Raw genomic sequence first — 21,519 nt, 5'->3', positions numbered from 1 at the left:
GCTGAAGTCAACTAAACTGTTTAAGCAGACTCTGCTCGCCCCCCTCCTCCTGCCGCCGGTTAGACACTCAGCAATGCTTTCTCAGTATCTGAGCGACGTCTCCATCTAGTGGCAGGAGAGGCAATCACAGGAACAAAGCACCGCAAGTGACAGGCGCTCAGGGTCCCTTTCCACAGAACTCAGAATCTCTGCTTAAGAAAGAATTTCCCATCTATGGATCGTTGCTAGTGGAGTGAGTCAGGCACCGAGTGGAGTGGAGAAGCTTGGGAGATGTGAGGGAGCTCTCTCGAAGGGGCAGACAGGGCAGCCTCCGGCCAGTTTGATGAGAGTCCAAAGACGCTGGGCTGCAGTTAGCCTGCACTGCCATTCGTGTCAAATAAAGGTTTCTTACATCTGGGCGGACAAAACTACAGGGCACACAGTTTGGTGAATGAAATAAAGGTTGTGGGGGTTTTGTTTGTTTGTTTGTTTTTGTTTTTTTAAATCTTTTCTCCCACCTCTACCAGGAGCTTTTTTTTTTGCTTTTTGGGTCACACCTGGCAATGCACAGGGGTTACTCCTGGCTCTGCACTCAGAAATTACCCCTGGCCATGCTCAGGGGACCATATGGGATGCTGGGACTTGAACCCGGGTCGGCCGCGTGCAAGGCAAACGCCCTACCCGCTGTGCTATCTCTCCAGCCCCAACCAGGAGCTTTTTTGTAGTAGACAACCTGTGCAACCATGCAGGGCAGCCACGATGCGGCAACCATACCATCTCTTAGCCCTTAACCACTCACAGCCAGCTCCAACTGATGACTGTTGGGGTATGAGATGGACATATGCATCTTCAAATGCATCCGTAGGCTACCAGGGAAATTGCTGTTACCCATGAATCTTCGGTTCCTTCCCCTTTCTCATTTCTTTCTTTTCTTTCTTTCTTTCCTTCCTTCTTCCCCTCCTTCCTTCCTTGCTTTCTTTATCTTTTCTTCATTCCTTTTTTTTTGAATTTTAAAAATTGAATCACCATGAATTACAGAGTTACAGAGTTGCTCTCAATTGAGTTTCAGGAATAAAATATTTCAACAGCAGTCCCATCACTAGTGTCCACTTCCCTGCACCAATGTTCCCAGTTTCCCTCCCCCCTTAGGCCAGAATTGGGGCTGGGGTTAGGGCTATGGATGTGGAGGATTTAGGTGGGAAGTAATGTGGTTTTTCAACGTAAAATGGTACGTGAGCTATTCAGTGAGGGTTAGGTTGGGGTTAGTTGGTTGGATTGTGCCTATTCTAGGGTCCAGATGTTTGAAATATGGGTATAGCCTCAGAAAAGATTTGAAGTTAATTTCCTGGACTTTTGGGGTATTAACTTCTGCATTGTTATTTCAGAAAAAAATGAACATTACATTTATAGAGATCATTAAACTTTGGAAGCTTGCTACTTCTGGGCCTCACTAGATTATAAGGCCTCCAAGGAGTTAGGGTTAGATGAGAATCAGGCCTAGGGCTAGGGATGTGGAGGATTCGGGTGGAAAGCAATGTGGTTTTTCTGACATAAAATAGGAAGTGAAGCGTTTTGCAAAGATTAGATTGGGGCTAGTTGGTCGGATTGTGCCTATTCTAGGGTCAAGTGGTTTGAAATATGGGAAAAGACTTGAGTAAGATTTTCTGTTAGGCTCCTAACAGAGGATTGGGGTGTGAAATTTTGTGTCGTTATGTCAGAAAAAATGAAGTTTGAGTGTATAGAGATCATAAAACTTAAAAAAATGTTACTTTTGGGTCCACTAGATGTCAGGCCTCTTAAGAGTTAGGGGTGGGGCTAGAAGAAGGGTAGGGTAGGTTAGGGACATGGAAGGTTCGGGCAGAAAGCAAAGGGGTTTTCCAACATAAAATGGGGCATGATGCACTTTGCCAACTCGCCCCAATCTGACCTTCAAAAAATGTATCACATCCTACTTTTTGTTGGCAAACTGTATTGTTTTTTACCTCGACCCTCCACAATCTTACCCTAACACAAGGCCTGATTCTATCCCTAACCATAACTCACAGGAGGGCTGATGTCTAGTGGGTCTCAAAAGTAGCAACTCTCTAAAGTTTAATGATCTCTATATACCGAACTGTCACTTTCATCCCGTTGCTCATTGATTTGCTCAAGCAGGAACCAGTAACATCTCTCATTGTGAGACTTATTGTTACTGTTTTTGGCATATCCAATATGCCACGGGTAGCTTGCCAGGCTCTGCCAAGCAGGCACGATACTCTCGGTAGCTTGCCGGGCTCTCCGAGAGGGGCAGAGGAATCGAACACGGGTCGGCTGCGTGAAAGGTGAACGCCCTACCACTGTGCTATCGCTCCAGCCCATATACCTAACATTCATGTTTTTCTGGAATAACAACATTAAAGCACACCTAAAACCTCTAGGTACCTAATGGCAAATCTTGCCAAAGGCTGGTCCCATATTTCACATCAGCTCGATCCTAGAAGAGGCACAATCCTGCCATCTAGCCCCAGCATAAGAATTGCAAAATGCTTCAATTTCATTTTATGGATGTGAAGTATACAGAAATCATTAAACTTTGGACGTTTGCTACATTTGGGGGCTCACTAGATAACAGGCCTCCTAGAGTTAGTGTTAGGGTTAGAATCAGGGCGAGGGGTAGGGTTTGGGTGGAGGGTCTGGGTAGAAAGTAACGTGGTTTTTCAACATAAAATGGGATATGCTGCATTTGCAATGATTAGGTCGTGACTTTGCCTAAACTAGGGTCCAGTTGATTTGGAATATAGGAATGGCCTTGGACAAGATTTCCTGTTAGGTTCCTAAAGATTTTGGATGTAAGCTTTTGCGTTGTTATTTCAGATGAATGTGGTATGATGTGTGTGTGTGTCTGTCTGTCTATCTGTGTGTGTGTCTGTGTGTGTCTGTGTATGCATCCGTGGTGTATGTAAGAGGGGTGGAGAGTTCCAAGCACAGGAAGCAGCAGATCTAAATTTTGGGATAAAGAAAAACATGGGTGTGGGGAGATGATTCAGTGGGCTGGAGCACATGCTTTGCATGCAGGAAACCCACATTGAATATCTGGTACTACATGGCCCCCCAAGCACCAAGGGGACTGAGTTCTGAACACAGAGCCAGGAGCTGCCCCCGGGCACTACCAGGTTTGGTCCCCAAAGTCAAAAATAAATACATTCCTTCATTCTTTCAAGAAGAGAATAAAATTGGGGGCTGGAGCGCTAGCACAGCGGGTAGGGCGTTTGCTTGCATGCGGCCGACCCGGGTTCAATCCCCGGCATCCCATATGGTCCCCCAAGCACTGCCAGGAGTAATTCCTGAGTGCAAAACCAGGAGTAACCCCTGAGCATTGCTGGGTGTGACCCAAAAAACAAAAAACAAAAAAAAAAGAGAATAAAATCAAGGAAGGCATGACTAGTTTCAGAAAGAGCAATTCGTTCTACAGACTGAACCTAAAGCAATTCGTTTTACATATCTGATCACATCTTCCAGTGATCTCAATTCTGGTTTGTGGGGCCAGCGTGCTAGTGCAGCGGGTAGGGCATTTGCCTTGCACATGGCAGACCTGGTTTCAATCCCTGACACCCCATATTGTCCCCCGAGCTGTAGAAGTGATTCCTGAACCAAGACACAGATGTAAGCTCTGAGCATAGCCAGGTGTGCCCCCCACAGCACACACACAAACACACACATACATACAAACACACACACACATGCACACACACAATCAAATTCTGGTTTGGCATCTTAAGAACTGGCTTAACATAATGAAATTAACATCTGATTGAGAAAGTTAAATGTAATTAAGTTTTTAGCTGGTGATTTACATTGCGGGGATGCTCTTAAGAGTCTGCAGGAAAGAGATGAAGGTGAGGGGAAGTACAAACTCCCCAGGACCACGAAGAGGCGGCCCCTGCCCTGATGGTTCCATAGCCATCGCTTGGGCTGTTCACTGCAGGAGTGGGGAGGGGGGCCTGGGGAGGTGTGTGGGGGTGGGGGTGTCTGTGCCCCAAGTCGAAAGCTTTCACCAGCAAACACAGTCCTTGTTTCTATTATGTAACCGGAAGTGAGGTTCTCTGGGGTCACATAGCAGGAACGTGACTGTGGGGAAAGTGAAGGATGAGTGTGTCCACCCATTGGGGGTCCCTGATGACCTTCCTTCCAACCCAGACATCTGCTATGAAAGGTAGAGGCCGCTGAGCGGCGCCAGGCCTAGCTAGATGCATGTCTGTGCACCAAGGAGAGCATCTTCCAGACCATTGCCCCTCCCTCCCCCTCCTCCACTTATTACTTCCTTAGGGGTCCTGGAGATGACCCCAAGGTTTATGGTTTGCCTGATGCAATCCAAATTTGGCCCCCAGCACTACAAGTTCCCCTCCCCAAGCCCCCAAATCCCTCTAGCAGCTGATGGGAATAAGACCACCAACCCCACCCTCCCCTGCCACTGCGGGTGCGGCCCCCAAAGCCAAGTCACAGGCACCTTTTAATTGCAGACTCCGGAGAGGGATCATCTGGGATCAGGTACATTTTCACCTGGCCTGAAGCCTGGAAGAAAGGCAAACCTCAAGGGGATGTGCAGGAAGTTTCCAGGTAGATTCAGAGCTGGGGTCCTCCAGAGGGACCCGGTGGGTACCAGTGCACGCAGCACAGGTCTCCAGTGCTCTCCATGCTAAGGCAAGGCTCGGGAGGGATTACTCAGAGAAAACAAGGAGAAAGAGGGGATGGCGGGGGAAGGGTCTCCTTAAGGGGTGCAAAACCCTTTACAGTTTCCTTGAGCATTGCCCAGTGCCTCAGAGCCACCATGAAATCCACAAATCAAATGTATGGTTCTTGGGATCTTGTAGTTCTCTAGTACCCTTGTGATGAAGGCTCACTCGTCAGTGAGGCGATGTCTTACCTACGAGCTGAGGAGAGACACGGGGGTTTTCCGCCTGTGCTGGGTCTCCCTGGGTCCCTTCTTCATTGCACCTCAGAATTATTTCATTTTCCGAATAGTTCTCAGAATCTTTGGGGGCATTCATGAATGGTAGCGCCCTATGTCCCGAGCCTCCTGCAGTCTAGCTGCTGTTAACCTGGTATGAAGTTTCATCAGGTTAGAGCAGAAATGAGCTTCTGTCCACCCCCATACGCCCTCCCTTTTATCTGTGGATCCCAACAGGAAGAGCCTGTGGACCAAGAAACGGTCGGGCTGTGAGAGGCCCAGAACAGGAACCACAGTCTCCTGAGGTGAGTTGCTTCTCAGCGGGGCAGAGGGAATTTTAACAGGTCAAGGTGGGAAGAGGCTAAGCAGGGTGATTTGTGGTAACACTTTTGGATGGGTCCAAAGTCCTGTTGGCTTTTTCTAATGAGGGGGCAAAAAACAATCTTCAGATGGAAGATGGCAGCAGGAGAACCAGATGGCACAGTCAATGGATTCCCTCTTCATCATCACCAAGTGACTGTCAGGCTGTTTAATCTCAATGATTGTTAGTACATTTGGGCGCTTCCCAAACAGTCCTCAGAAGGTCTGGGGGGCCCCACTGGTGACTCTTGATCAATCAGACTGACAGTTCACTTGATTTGGTTTTAGTTTTGGGGCCACATCAGGCGGTGCTCAGGGGTTTACTCTCTGGAGTCACGAGGGAATGGTAATACAACAAAGAAGCATGGGCCAGAATGATCAGAATTTGTATTTGCCTGTTTGGGGGCCCACAGGGCCCCAATGGTATTCTAGAAGTAAACACTGCAGGCTGTGCTCCCCCTAGAAAAACAGACATATAAATGGGGTGCTATTCCAATTTTGTTTTTTTCTCATTGTGGATGTTAACACTGATTTTTAAAAGAACTAGCCCTGTTATGCGCCATCCCACACCCTGCTTTTAGAACACTCTTGCATTCCCCAGACTGCCTGCTTGCCTGTGTTCTGTCAGTTCCCACTCTTTCCACCTTTCCTGGGCAACCACGGATCAGCCTTCCAGAAATTTCATATAAATGGAATCATACAGGGGCTGGAGGAATAGTAGTCAGCAGGATGCTTGTCTTGCACGGCCCAGGTTTGATCCCTGGCATCCCATGTGGTTCTCTTAGGCACTTTCAGGAGTGATCCTCGAGTGCAGAGCCAGGAGTAAGTCCTGAGGACCACCAGGTGTGGCCTAAAACACGAAATAAAAATTTATAAAATAGCTGTTCATAGAATAACTGTATTACAGACAACACTGTCCTGCCGCCTGTGGACATCAGGCCCCCGGTGGAAGGCTATCTCTTCACTTTATTTTATTTTAAAAAATGTTTCTTGATTGCAAGTCTGTGGTTTATAGTACCATTAATAATGATTTTTCATGCACATAATTCCACCAAACACCATCACCAGTGTTCCCACCTCCATCCTCAGTACCTTCACTTTAGACCACGAATTCCTTGAAATAGGGGAGCTTGTTTGTTTTGGGGCTACACCAGCGGTGCTCAGGAACCCTCCCAGCTCTGCACTTGAGGATCACTCCTGGCAGGGCTTGGGAGACCAAATGGGGTGCCAGGGATAGAACCCAGGCAAGCCCTGCCTTGGGGGAGCTTGTTTCAGGTACAAAGAAACTTCATGTTAATAACAATAAAAGCACTCAAAACAAAAACACAGACTGACGCGTCAGTTTGCAAGGGCTGGATACCTTGAACAACAGAAATGTAGAAATGCATGTGGGTTTGTGTGTGTGTGTGTGTGTGAGAGAGAGAGAGAGGAGGGGGTAAGGTTGGCCACACAATGCATGCTCAAAATCTACTTCTGTTACACCCTTCTCTGCTCAGGCAGTGCTTGGGGACCGTTTGTGGGGACTGCCACATGCAAGACAAGCTCCTTAGTCCTGTTATTCCTTGGGTCCTCAATGTCTCCTCCTCCTTCTCCTTCTCCTTTCTCCTTCCTCCTCCTCCTCCTCCTTCTCACTCCTCCTCCTTCTTCTCCTTCTTCTCCTCCTCCTCCTCCTCCTCTTCTTTCTCCTTCTCCACCTCCTCCTCCTCCTCTTCCTATTCCCCCTCCTCCTCCACTTCTTTTCCCTCCTTCTCCTTCTCTTCTTCCTCATCCATCTTTTTCCCACCTCCTCCTCTTCCCCTTCCTCATTGTTCCCACACCAGACTGTGCTCAGGGCTTATGCCTGGCTCTGCACTCAGGGATCACTCCTGGCAGGCTCCGAGGACCATACGTGGTGCTGGGGATTGAGCGTGGCTTGGGCATTTGCAAGCCCTCTTCACTCTACTATTCTCCTGAATGTCTTCTTAGCAGGACTCCCGTGGAATAGAGGCAGAGACCCTTTCCAACCCATGCCGCTTGATTCCCACTTCAGTGGTCCCATCTCCTAATCAGTCACCTGCATAGGTACTGGAGGGCACAAGTGGATGGAGGGGAGCGGATACAATTCAGCCCATTTCTACAGCTGTCTACCCACTCATGTCCACTACTAGAAATGAATAAGTGTTGGGGAGAAAAGAGGCATTTAGTTATGTCCTCAGTAATGATCCGTTACAAGTGAGGAGATAGCTTAAGTGGTAGAGCACATCCAGTCATGTGCAAGTCTGAATTGGATTCCTGCTCTTCATGGCCCGGGAATCCCAGTGGTTAGAGAGTGGTGCCTCCCCGTACCCCCCACCCCCTCCCCGAGACACATTCCAGATCAAGTACTGCTGATGTGCCACTTAAAATAATAACAGTAATACATTAAATGTGTAGACTCTATTTCTACGCTCTATAAAAGCATCTTCACATATATTACTTAATCTATTGTGGGACCCAGCATTGAATTTCATGAACAAAATCGACAGGGGATTCAGATGGCGCAGCCTTACCATAAATAGTCACCAGAGGGCGCTGTGACCAAGCCCGGGGAAATTTAGTGTTTCTGAGCCAACGCCTTGGGTGCGCACAGCGACCTGCCAACTCATCCCAGTCCACTGGACTACTCGGAGCCACGGTCACCTCCCAGGGCATCTCAGCACAAGTTAGGCCCCAGCCCTAACAAGCACAACACAAGCATTCTCGCATGAAGTCGAGGTGAATGGACTGCACAGGAAGTCGGAGCCCCGCCAGCCTCTCAGTCAGGGTCCCAGGAAACAAAGTTCTGGTATTTTGATAAAAAGTTGTGTTTCCTCTAAAAACCAAGCCAGAGGGTCCTGATGAGATGGAACCGAGATGGAACCAAGGGCTCCTTCCTCCCTCCCTCCCTCCCTCCCTCCCTCCCTCCCTCCCTTCCTTCCTTCCTTCCTTCCTTCCTTCCTTCCTTCCTTCCTTCCTTCCTTCCTTCCTTCCTTCCTTCCTTCCTTCCTTCCTTCCTTCCTTCCTTCCTGGCCTCTTGCTTTCTCTGAGCCACTGTGATCAAAGGTGCTGTGACCCACAAACCTGGTCCACAGCAGTGAAGAGGATCTAGCAGATTTCCTGACAACTTGCTGACCAGGCTTCAAGAGCCAAGAAGCTCACACTTGCCTTTCCTTGGCCCATGTGAACACAAAATGCCAGACGGGATCTCCTGCCCCTCACCTCACCCCTTTGATCCTTCTGGACAGAGGCGGCCGGCAGATTCCCGGGCTTTTGTGAATTTTCGTTTCCTCATCCATAGGATGAAAAGAAAAAAAAAAACATATAACTTCGTTGTTTTTTTGTAGAGACAGATGAAAGGGTCCAGAAGCATCATGCATTTGTGACTGAAGCTCTCCAGAGTTTCCCTGTTGGATTCAATTAGTATCCCGACTGGTGTGGCTTCCTCCGTGGGCTGAAAGAAAAATGCCACCATTAACCTTTAATTATTCACAACAAACCCAAAGGAAAAATTCTTGGCTCCGGTCCTAATGGACCTATTAAAGCCATTTTCTTACTCAACTGTTTAAACTCAGAGCAGATAACCTGCTACATTTCTGGACCTTCTCTCCATGGAATGTGAGGGATCAAGCTCGAACTCTCCCCTCAGACCACAAAGCAGGTGCCTGCTCTTGTCCTCTCGTGTCCTGACCTTGCTCTCCCACGCCCTCAGTTCCCCTTTGGTTGTGTGTTTGTGTGCATGTGTGTGTGTGCGTAGAAAGAAGTGTGTGTGTGAGTGTGTGTGTGGTCTGTTTAGAGAGAGGCTCTGGAAGCACAGAATGCTCACATGTGTTGTGTAAGATTTTCCTCCCAGGAAAAGAAAAAAACAGAAGAATAAAGAGAAAACAAATAAAAAGAAATCGAGACAAAAACGGGCAAGACAAAATGTCTGTGTACAAAACCCATCTTTCTTTTCCTCAGTTTCATGTATTTTTACTGCACCAAGTTTTTTTTTTCCTCTCTTTTCTCAGCGTCTCTCTTTCCTCTGTGCCCTCATTAGCACTTCCAAAACCAGAAGTCATTAGCCTGACACCATCTCCTAGACCCAGAAGTCCTACTTCTTCTGAATTCTTTCATACACTCTCAGGTCAGCTGCTCAGTTAAAAAAAAATCCAGAATCCTATCTTATTTATTTTTGAGGCCACATCTGGTGGTGTTCGGGGGCTTCTTCCGCTGCAGTGCTTGGAAGATCAGATGGGGCCAGGGATTGAACTCTGAGTTCCAGCATGTGAGGCACACCCTCCTGCCCTTTATGTGCTCCAGACTTTGAGCCATTGTCTTGGCCATGATTTCTTATTTTCTAAACCTATTTTATCAAAATATTAGGCACAACAAGAATTCACCCAACTGAATTTTTTATTTGTTTTTGTTTTTGCTTTTCGGGTCATACCCAGTGATATTCAGGGGATGCTCCTGGATCTGCACTCAGGAGTTACTCCTGGCGGTGCTCAGGGGACCATATGGGATGCTGGGGATGGAACCCGGGTAGGCTGCATGCAAGGCAAATGCCCTACCCTCTATACTAATACTCCAGGCTCTAACTCACTTAGCTTATGTTCAATGTGTTTAATATGTTTCATAACATACACACAGACACAAGCACACACACACGTGTGTTTATGTACCACAATAAAGACAAAGAACATTTCTATGACCCCCAAAAGTTTCCTTTCTATCAATATAATTTTACTTTTTCTAGAAAGTTATGTAAATGGAACCATATGTTAGATAGATTTCTGTTTGACTTTTGAACATAGTACTTTTAAGATTTATCTATGTAGTTATATCTATCAGTAACTCATTCATTCTTTTTTTCTTTATTTTTATTTTTTGGCACAGTGGCAACATGTGTTCTGGGGATACTCCTGGCCTCATGCTCAGGGAGGTTTCTCCCAGTGATGCCATGGGACCAGGTGGAGCTAGGGACGGAAAACATGTGCTCTGGCCATTGAGCCATCACTCTGGCGCCAACTCATTTAATCTTATTGCTGAGAAATAGTATTCTGTCTAGATAAATATTTCTCAATCAGGAGCATATGGTTCCCTGTGGGCCCTCAGAATATTTCTAGATGGCCACTGGGAAACCATGGCATGAGACTAAGGGTTCAACCAGTAGGACAGAAGGGCCATAGGAAGAAAATAAAATCAGGAGTCTGTGATTAGAAACAGATTTAGAAGCAGTGGTCTAGGGGCTGGAGCCATAGTATAGCCAGTCAAACATTTGCCTTGCACATGGCCAACCCAAGTTTGATTCCTGTCATCCATGTGGTTCCCCAAACACTGCCAGGAGTAATTCCTGAACACAGAGCCAGGAGTAATCCCTTAGCATCACTGGGTGTGGCACCCCTCAAAAGGAAAGAAAGAGAGAAAGAGAGAAAGAAAGGAAGGAAGAAAGAAAGAAAGAAAGAAAGAAAGAAAGAAAGAAAGAAAGAAAGAAAGAAAGAAAGAAAGAAAGAAAGAAAGAAAGAAGGAAGGAAAGAAAGAAAGAGAGAAAGAAAGAGAGAGAGAGAAAGAAAGAAAGAAAGAAAGAAAGAAAGAAAGAAAGAAAGAAAGAAAGAAAGAAAGAAAGAAAGAAAGAAAGAAAGAAAGAAAGAAAGAAAGAAAGAAAGAAAGAAAGAAAGAAAGAAAGAGGGGCTGGAGAGATAGCACAGCGGGTAGGGCGTTTGCCTTGCACGCGGCCGACCCGGGTTCAAATCCCAGCATCCCATATGGTCCCCTGAGCACGGCCAGGGGTAATTCCTGAGTGCAGAGCCAGGAGTAACCCCTGTGCATCGCCGGGTGTGACCCAAAAAAAAAAAAAAAAGAAAGAAAGAAAGAAAGAAAAGAAACAGTGGAATAGACCCATCACCATTGTCTATCTATTCATGACTGAACATTTGTGTTGCTTTCGACTTGGGATTATTATGAATTAATTTTTTGTCTTTTAAGTTACATCTTTTTGTGTGTGTTTTATGAATGATTTCAGGTCTCTTTTTCTTTTCTTTTTTTAAAATTTGACCCACACCCAGAAGTAATAGGGTTGATGTCTGATTATGCACTCAGGGACCTTGCCCAGATGGGTCCAAGGGGTTATTTGTGGTGCCAGGAATCGATTCAAGTTCCCTACCTGCTGTACTATTGCTCTAGCCCCTGAATTAATGCTATGAATATTCACATATTCTCTATGTGCATGTATATTTTCACTTCTTTGGAGAGTGGAGTTTTGTTTCATTTCTAGGAAGAGAATAGGTATGGGTAGTGCGGTTTAACTTTCTAAAACACTGAAAACCTGTTTTACAAAGGGGTATGTTATTTTTATTCCCACCACAAAGATGTGAGAATTTTAGTTGCTCTTTATCAAGCCAACACTTTATATTTTTAGTTTAAAAAAAATTGGCTATGCACAAGTGGATGTGCAGTCTTACCTCATTTCCTCTGAATTTTTGTTTTCTAAGTGACTAAGGTTGTTGGACCTACTTGAATGTGCTTTTGTCTTAAATTTTACAAACTGAATCTACCATTTTTCTTCACATCCACCCAACAGCGTGCTTCCTATCTGCCACACCATTCTCTTGCCCTCAGATTACCTTAGTTTTGCTCTCAATGTCCTCTGGTTAATTTTTTTAAATTAAATTGTTCTCTTTTTGCTTTTGGGGATTTCCCAGCGATGTTCAAAACCCCCCAGTGCTACACGTGGGGCTGCTCAGGACCCCATGAGGTGCTGGGGTCCCCTGAATGCCAACATATACACACCTGTATGCTCAGGGCTTCCTCCTGGCTCTGTGCTCAGGGATCACTCCTAGTGATGCTCAGGAGACCATGTGAGGTACTAGGAATAGTACCCAAGCTGACTGCATGTAAAGCGAGTGTCTTACCCACTGCACTAGCTTTCTGACCCCTAGACACACTTGTAAATGGCTCTTCTTTTAATTTTCTCTTTTGGGTCATTTGCATCTAGGTATACAATAGATTTTTATTTTTGTATATTGATTTTAGAACCAGCCACTTAACTGTAATAGTTTTCTAATAGTTTTTTAATGGACCCTTGCATGTACCTAATTACTTTAAATATGTCTTCTTTGTCCACATTCTTAGCTCATTCAAAAATTAAATTGGGGAGTCATAGAGAGAACGCAACAAACTGAGCACGTGCTTCGCATGCAGGAAGCTCAGGTCCAAACCTTAGTCACCCATGTTCCCCTGAGCACTGCCAGGAGGGACCCCAAGCAGAGGCAGGAGGATGCCCTCTAGCGCCACCATGTGTAGCCCAAAACCCAAAGAATAAAATAAACTAAATAAAGAAAATTAAAATTAGGTGGCAGGACCACGGAGGAGTAGTGATAGAGTACTACCTAGAAGGCATGAGGCCACGCCCCTGACTCTGGCTCCACCCACGTGCTGAGTGTGATCCCCGCGGCACTGCTACTGGGATCCTCCGTGGGGATCCCAACCAAGAGTGAGCAAGCGCCATAACCAAAACGTCTTACCCCGTGGGCACCAAACTGTGAGCACCCAGAGCGAGTGTGTGAGTCTAGCCGTCATCGCATCAATAATAAATGGAGGGGAGAGGAAACAATAAAATAAGAATTTGCATTTTCTTATAGATTTGGATATGTTCTCTAATAATTCTGGATAGGAACTCTTCATCAGATATGTATTTTGCCTATGGAAATAGCCTGAAGTACAAATAATCTTGTACAGTTTCCTGCATCAACGGTAATTACAATTGTGATGAAATTGGAGACAAGTTCCAATCTAATACAAGGGAAACAGCTCCCTTTATGATTCAAAGATAATTTACAGTAATTTAATGGTATTAAAAAATTTCAGACCTGGAAACCTGCTTTTGATACAATTTGAAGCAGAAAATAAAATTATACCTAATATCATAATGTCAGCTGCACATCTAAAATGACTAAGTGAGTATATGGCAAAATAGTAAGAGTGAGAAAATCTTTCTGGAAGATTATGGTAAAAGTATATATATATATATGATATATGGTATTTAAATCCTCTATACATTTCTATATTTTTCAAGATTTATACAAAAATCTCTCCTTTGGTAAAAAGGGAAAATAAATCTCATAAAGATGTAACTAGGGGTCCAGGAGAGAGTACAGGGATGAAAGTGCTTGTCTTGTATGCAGTCAACAAGGCCGAGTTTGATCCCCATCACCCCATCCAGTCCCTGGGACCCCATAGGGAGTGATTACTCCTGAGTACTTACTCCCGAGAAAGGAGCCAGGAGTAAGTCAGGCATAGCACAAAAAACAAAGTGGGTGAGGGGTTGGGGGATGAAGTAGAAGGAAATATTTAAAGCAATGGTTGGTGTTTTCTTTGCAAAATTCACCTGGACTGCAGCCTTTGTGGTATTATTAATAATCAAGAGACTTAGTCCATTGCATAACAGACCACCCCAAAGCTTTTGAACTCTAATTCTAGCTCTACCCTTGATCTCCGGGCAGTTCCCCCCTCCCCCATTCTATTTTCAACAGGATTTCGAACTGTCAAGTACCTAGCAAGGTTCTGCATGGCTTCCTGAAAAACTGCTTCCCAGATACAGACTCAAATATGTAAAAATGTTTCCAGTTGATGCTCAATGCCTTGAGAAGATTGTGCAGGAAGTGAGGCAAGCTTTACTCCCAGTGAGAGAGACTGTGTCTCCACAGTGAACAATGAGATCAAAGTGAACACAGATCCGGAGAGATGGAGAGGAAGCAATGTGGGTAGTTCAAGAACAAAACCTTGGGTTGGAGAAAGTATTGGAGTTAAGAAGAATGAACAACAGAAGTGGAAAGCAGGAAAGAAGGACAGAATCAAGGGTGAGGATCTAAGCACACACACATACACACACACACAAGTCTCTGAACAACCTTTGAACAAGAACTTTAGTTACAATTTGCACCTGTGAAGTCTTATCCTTCAAATATCTTCTATCATTTTACTTATTTTTCACTTCTAGTTCTAGCTATTTCTATTGTCCTCAGAAGACTGGGAAATAGGTACAAGCATTACTGGGTTTGTTGATAGGAATTTAAGCTCCCTGTAGAATTACTCTCATAGGTAGGTACTTTCCCAAGGTAATCTATTTTGTGAGGGTCAATGATTCAGTTCAATTCTGGTCAATTATTGGGGCAGGATGACTATATGTTTATTGATAAGGGTCTCATATGATCAAGAAAGAATATCAAATGATTATTCCCAAGATCCACTATGGCTGGGGAGACATTACAGGGGTTATGGGACTTTTCTTGCATATGACAACCCAGGTTCAAATCCCTGCACAGTATACGATCCCCCAAGAACCCAAGGGTCCCTCTTGAACAGAGTCAGGAACTCCTTAGAACCATTAGGTGTGGCCCAAAAGATACAAAAGGAAAGAAAAGAAAAAAGAGAGGAGAAGAGCCACAAGTATCTTGTGGGTTTGGGGAGGTGAGCTGGGGTGGTTTGGCCATGCTTGGGGAGCACATGAGGTGCAGGGATTTGAACTAGGGTTGGCTGCACGCAGGCAATTGCCTTGCCTCCAATTCTATCTCTCTGACCCAAGTTTTAATTTTTTTAAAAAAAATTTTGAGGGTTGGGACACATTCAGCATTGCTCAGGTGTCAGGATGTATGCAAGGTAAGTGCTTCAGCCAATGCACTATCTCTTTAGCCCAGTAATTTGCTTCTTAAAAGAAACAAGATCGTATGGCCCTATGATTAAACTCTACCAAACTTTCAAGGAACAGATATTTTCTATTTATATAACTGTTCCTATAAGCATAACTCATACCAAACTTAATAAGAAAAGAAGAAATACAAGGAAAGACCGAAGTAAGAAAATAAATAAGGAAGGAAATAAGGAAGGCAATAAGGAAATAAGGAAAAAAGAAATGCAAATTAAGCTTATTTAAAGAGATACCAACACCCTAAACATTATATTAGTATATGGAACTTTGAAATTCATTAAAACAATGGACTGGAGCGATAGCACAGCAGGTAGGGTGTTTGCCTTGCACTCGGCCAACCTGGTTGGTTGATTCCACTGTCCCTCTCAGAGAGCCCGGCAAGCTACCAGAGTATCGTGCCCGCATGGCAGAGCCTGGCAAGCTACCCGTGGCATATTCCATATGCCAAAAATAGTAACAACAAGTCTCGCAATGGAGACAGTACTGGTGCCCATCAAGCAAATCGATGAACAACGAGACAACAGTGCTACAGTGCAGTGTTATTAAAACAATGATGATGGCCAAGGAAGGCTGTAGGATAATGTTGGTTTGTCCTTTCTCCCTTTAGGTTTATTGGATTACACCCATCACAGTGCTCCCAAGGCACTCCCGTTCCTCTATGTTTATCTTTAACTTCTTCTCTGTGCTCTGCTTCCCCTATCTGTTAATCACTTATACCCCAAATCATACCCTGTGACTTGTAGGGTCAGATCCTTCTAAGGGCTCTGGACTTTGTATTTGTAAGTGAAATATTGCTTTTCTCTTTCCCTTATGTCCTTTGCATACTTTACTTCAGAGCAATATCCTTTTTGTATAGACACAGGAAGACAGTTGGACTGGTTGGACCCAGGGCAAGCTGTAAGCTACCCTGGCATCAAAACGGGACAGGCCAAGTGCCATAAAACTTAGAAGTTAAGAGCATGGTCTGTGGATGAATTCTGTCATGACCCAAAGAGAAGTGACTGGACAAGGACCCTGCTAGGAAGCACTAATCTGGCCTGAGGAGTGTAATCTGGGATCTATAGTGAGATGTCCCCAAGAGAGCCACCCTATAAACAACATATCTCTTACTGTGTCCATACAGTATGACAAGAATGGTTATTAAGAAGTAAATCTAAGATGATTGTCTATGGACTAAGGAAAGGAGAAGTATGTCCTTAGATGAAATTCTGCAGTTGAGTGGATCTCCTAGCAGGAGGAGACCTTTGTCTTAGAAGAGTTTCCCAGGAAGGAAGGGAGGGGCTTTACATTTGTTGATTGTGCTAACTGACCTAGGTGTAGTTGCCACCCCCAACTCTTAGTGGTTGGGCTCAGACTAGGGCTGCAAGACTGAGCATGAGGAGAGCAGCATGAGGAGAGGGACTGGAGGAGATGGGACTGAGGGGCAGTGTGAGAGTGGAATGGGGCACTCAGTGAGATTGGAATAGCTGTGCGGGGAGAATGGGATAAACAGCGACTGATCACCAACCAGCCTGGCTCCCTGTTCCCTCCTTCATGTGTCTGTTGGTGACTGAGGCTGGCTGGGGTCGGGAAGTGGCTCACGGCCACCGAATGCACATGGCTGGAGAGAGCTTCTCACTTTAATGGAGACTTGTTCCAGAAAGCATTTATAGAATGCAAATCACATGGAAGCAAAATAAAGAAGAAGCTGAACACCGATGCAAGTAGATGCCACAAAAACATTGATATTTATCCATTCGTGTAATAAAGGGAATGACGTGTTGACATAGGATACAACTTGGAGCAACTCTGAAAATACTACACTATGTAAAATAAGATAGAGAAGAACCTCGTGTGTTTTACTATTCCATTTATTCAAATTTCCAATATAGGCAGATCCATCAACATAATTTTATTCTATACCAAGTCCCACAAAAAACACAGCCCAATGACGTGTGTCTCCTGCCAGGAATGCAAGTATGATTCATTGTTAAGACATATCTCAATATGATCACCCATAGACAGATCAAAGAGAAAACAGCATGATCTCAATAGATACTGAAATATCACTTAACAAACTTAGTATCATCTTGATGAAAAAAGTCAAGAAAAGGGGCTGGAGCGATAGCACAGCGGGTAGGGCATTTACCTTACACATGGCCAACCCAGGTTCGATTTATGGCATCCCATATGGTCCCCCAAGTACTGCTAGAAGTGATTCCTGAGTGCATGAGCCAGGAGTAACCCCTGTGCATCCCTGGATGTGACACAAAAATTTTTTTAAAAGGGGAAAAAAGAAAAAGAAAAAAGTCAACAAGAGGCTGGAGAAAGCTCTCTGGTAGAGGGATCACCCAAACAGGCATGAAGTCAAGATTTTGATCCCTGGCACTGACCCATAATCTGAGTGTGACCCCTGTGTCACAGCCACTTGGGGTTCCAGCAGCACAACCACGTGTGTGATTTCCAGTGCAGCACAACCACGCATGTGAAAAACACATCTGAGGCATACAGTTCTCATCGAGCTTAGCAAACAGTGCTTAAGAAGCTAGTCACTGATACCACAACAAAGAGAAGGGAAGGGAAACACAGCAAGCAAGCCAAATTCAAAGAAGAAACAAAATTCTTTCATTGTAGGAATAACTAGTTTTTCTTTTTGTGACATTATACTTCAATTTCCATTAAATTAGGATGAAGATATTAAAACTTAACAATATAGTAGGAGTCTGAAACAGCACAAATAAGGAAAGAATTTAAGAAGGGGGGTGCCTTGCACCTGGCTGACCCAGTTTGGGAGCCACACTGGATAGTGCTCAGAGGCTACTCCTAGCATTGTACTTGCGCCTAACCTGGCAGAACTCAGGATACGAGGTGGTATGAGAGATCAAATCCTGGGCTCCTATAAGCAAAGTATATGCTCCATCTCCTGAAGTCATCTCCCTGGCTTTAAAGAAATCTCTTAGGATTAAAAAAAAAAAAAGATTTATTAGGGCCAAGAAGAGGCCTCGGAGAACTGAACAATCTTTTGCTCGCTGGAACTCAAGATTCAACTGCAGTACTATATGGTCCCCTCAGCACTTCTGGGAGTGTTTTCCCTACTGAAAAAATCCAAAAATAAATCAGAGAAAAACAAATAATAATCCTTACTTGCAACAATTAACGTTAAACCTGAAAAAAAAATAGAAATGTTAGGAAGTCTTAGAAATTGCAGAAATTACTATGATGGTTTTAAGCTTTTCTCATGCATAGAGTATATTTCTTCATATTTTGGTTCTACTGGAGCGATAGCACAGTGGGTAAGGCATTTGTCTTGCATGCTGCTGACCAGGGTTCGATTCCTTCATCCCCTTTGGAAAGCCCGGCAAGCTACTGAGAGTATCCCACCCGCACAGCAGAGCCTGGCAAGCTATCCATGGTGTATTTGATATGCCAAAAACCGTAACAAGTCTCACAATGGAGCCATTACTGGTGCCCGCTGAAGCAAATCGATGAACAGGATGACAGTGCTATTTTGGTTCAAAATAAAGTCCATATAAAGTTATTTGGAACAAAAGGACATTATCAAACAATGCAAGCAGAAAATCAAACAGCAGCTATGCTTTGAAATATCCCCTCTTTAACCATTTTTAGGAACTCTGAGACCAGTATTCTATGAGTTGAGGACGGAGTAGCTTGGTGGATGATGAGAGACATGTAGTCACATCATCCCATCTCCCCAGGTAGTCAAGAACCAACTACTGGACAAATGAGTTAAGCTACCCCAGACTATCTAGGTCAGCTAAGGGATCAGTGGATTGCATTGAGCTGGTTCAGGCCAGAAGACCCATCAGATGACCCATAAGTCATGAAAATAACTCGTGCTTGTAGTTTTAGTCACTAAATTTGGGATCGTTTGTTATGCAGCAAATGTTAACTGATACAAAATTATATGGAACTTATTTAAGTGGTCAATTACCTTTCATAAAGCTAATTGTTAAATAATGAAATCAATCAGATTAAAATTGATAGAAATTATAATGGAAGAAAAAAATCCCATTTACAATACCTCCATTGCCACAAACTTAACTGAAAATATGCATATGCATAAATATAAAGAATCTATGGGGGGGCTGGAGTGATAGCACAGCGGGTAGGGCGTTTGCCTTGCACGAGACCTACCCGGGTTCAAGTCCCAGCATCCCATATGGTCCCCTGAGCACCGCCAGGGGTGATTCCTGAGTGCATGAGCCAGAAGTGACCCCTGTGCATTGCTGGGTGTGACCCAAAAAGCAAAAAAAAAAAAAAAAAAAAAAAAGAATCTATGGGAAGATCTATATAGAGGATCTATAGAGAGGAAAAATAAAGTCTCCATTAAGGGATACTACTAGTTCTCAATGAATTAACCTATAAACTCAATGTGATCCCCCCAAATATCAAAAATATTAAAGACGTTAAAGATGATGTTGAGATCTTCTATTGAAATAAAGAAGAAAAAATATGGCTAATAAAATAAACAGATCTGGGGGGCTGGAGCAATAATACAGCAGGTAGAATGCTTGTTTTGCAAGCAACAGGCACCGGTTCCATCTCCAGCATCGCATATGGTCCCCCAAACACTGCTAGGAATAATTTCTGAGTGAGAGCTTGGAGTAAACCCCTGAGCATCTCTGGGTGTGGCCCCCAAACAAAACAAAGCAAAATGAAAATGAAATAAAATAAAATAATTTTGGAAGGACAGAAAACAGATCCAATATTTATTTTATTTATTTATTTATTTTCATTATTATTTTAAAATTTGTTTTGGTTTTGGTCCACACCTAGCTGTATTCAGGGGTAACTCCTGGCTCTGCACTCAGACCCCTAGTTGAGTGCTAGGGATTGAATCCGGGTTGGCCGTGTGCAAGGCAAATGCCCTGATTAGATATTTAAATACACACTGATATTTCAGGGGTTTAAAAGCTTGGTCTCAAGATAATCTTGGGGTTTAAGAGATAGTGCAGGAGTTAAGGCACTTGCCTTGAATATGCTAACCGTGGTTTGCTTCCTGGCATCACATGGTCCCCTCAATGCCTCCAGGAGTGACCCATGAGTACAGAGCCAGCAGTAGCACCTGAGCATTGGATGTGACCCCACCACCACACAAAAAAGGGGGATAGGAGGGGAAAAAACAATTTAATTATAGAAAAGATTTAGAGATTAGTGAAGTCACTGTCATGGTCACTGTCATCCCATTGCTTATCGATTTGTGGGCACCAGTAACGTCTCCATTGTGAGATTTGTTGTTACTGTGTTTGGCATATTGGATACGCCACGGGTAGCTTGCCAGGCTCTGCTGTATAGAGAATACAGAAATAGACTGAAATACATAAAAAATTTTAGAGGATGATAATGGTGGCATTTTCAAACTACGAGAAGAAAAATTGATTATATATAAAGCAGTGTGGAACAATGAATGATCACGTAGATGGGAGGTCAAATACATACCCCTACTTCTTTCACTAGAGTAAATTCCAGAAGGAATGTAATATTAAAAGTTAAAAAAATGAAAGTGTAAAGGACCAGGCAGCAAAGAAACAGGCTATAAAAGACCACATGTTGTATGAATTCATTTACATGAAATACCCTGGGAATCCAAAGAAACAGAAAGATTGGTTGCTGCCAAGGGCTGGGAGGGAAATGGGGAGTGAATTCTTAATGGCTATGGCGTGATGAAGAAATTTTAAAATTAAATAGCGGTGATGGCTGCACAACTGTGAAAATACTAAAAACCACCGAACTGTACCCTTGAAAGGGGTGAATTTGATGGTATGTGAATTGTATTTCAATAGCACTAACTTAAAGCAGAAGAAACCCAGAGGCGGCCCTGACCCCAGGAATGTGGACAGGGCGGGCAGCCCAGATGCCGCAGCTGGATCTGCAAGAGCGCAGGAGTGTTTTGGAAGGAGATGTTTTATAGGTGAGGAAGGGGGCAAAGTCATCAAGTCCTCTCGGCACTGCTGGCTCCACGGCTTTGCCTATTCCCAGAAGTTCAGGATTCAGCTGCCCTGGTCAATCATACTCACTGGTTTCTTATATATATGTATATATATGTATACACACACACACACACACACACAAGAAAGCACAGGTGAAAGCATTTGCAATCTTTTAATAAAATTTCTAAGCACGACACAAAACCTGGATGTTTCTAAGGAAAAGGATTGATCCATCTGCCTGGAGATGAGCCGTTTTTACATTAAAAATACCACATACATGATGTGATAGTCAAATTCTAGTTCTGTGTCTCAGGGTGGCTATTTTTAGTTTTAGAGATACAGGAAATGGTACGATGGCTGGGATCTGCCTCAAAAATAACTTCGGGTGCGGTTGGTGGTGGAGCTTGGTAAGGAACACAGGGGTCTCTATACTCTTTTGTTTTCTTTTTCCTTCAAAGTGAATGAATAAATAGTAATGCATCGGGGAGATAGTTCACGTGACTGTGCCTAGTGTATGCTGCCATCTCGGCTCTGCACCGCTTCCAGCATTGCTAGGGCTGGCCTGGGATTCCTGAGCACTGCCAGGCCTGAGAGCTGAGCTTTCAGGCCTGTATCAGCTGGAGTAGACCCCAGGGGGAAAT

Source organism: Sorex araneus, chromosome X (genome assembly GCF_027595985.1).
Source record: "Sorex araneus isolate mSorAra2 chromosome X, mSorAra2.pri, whole genome shotgun sequence".
NCBI lineage: Eukaryota > Metazoa > Chordata > Mammalia > Eulipotyphla > Soricidae > Sorex > Sorex araneus.
Note: the sequence above shows the minus strand (reverse complement) of the source record.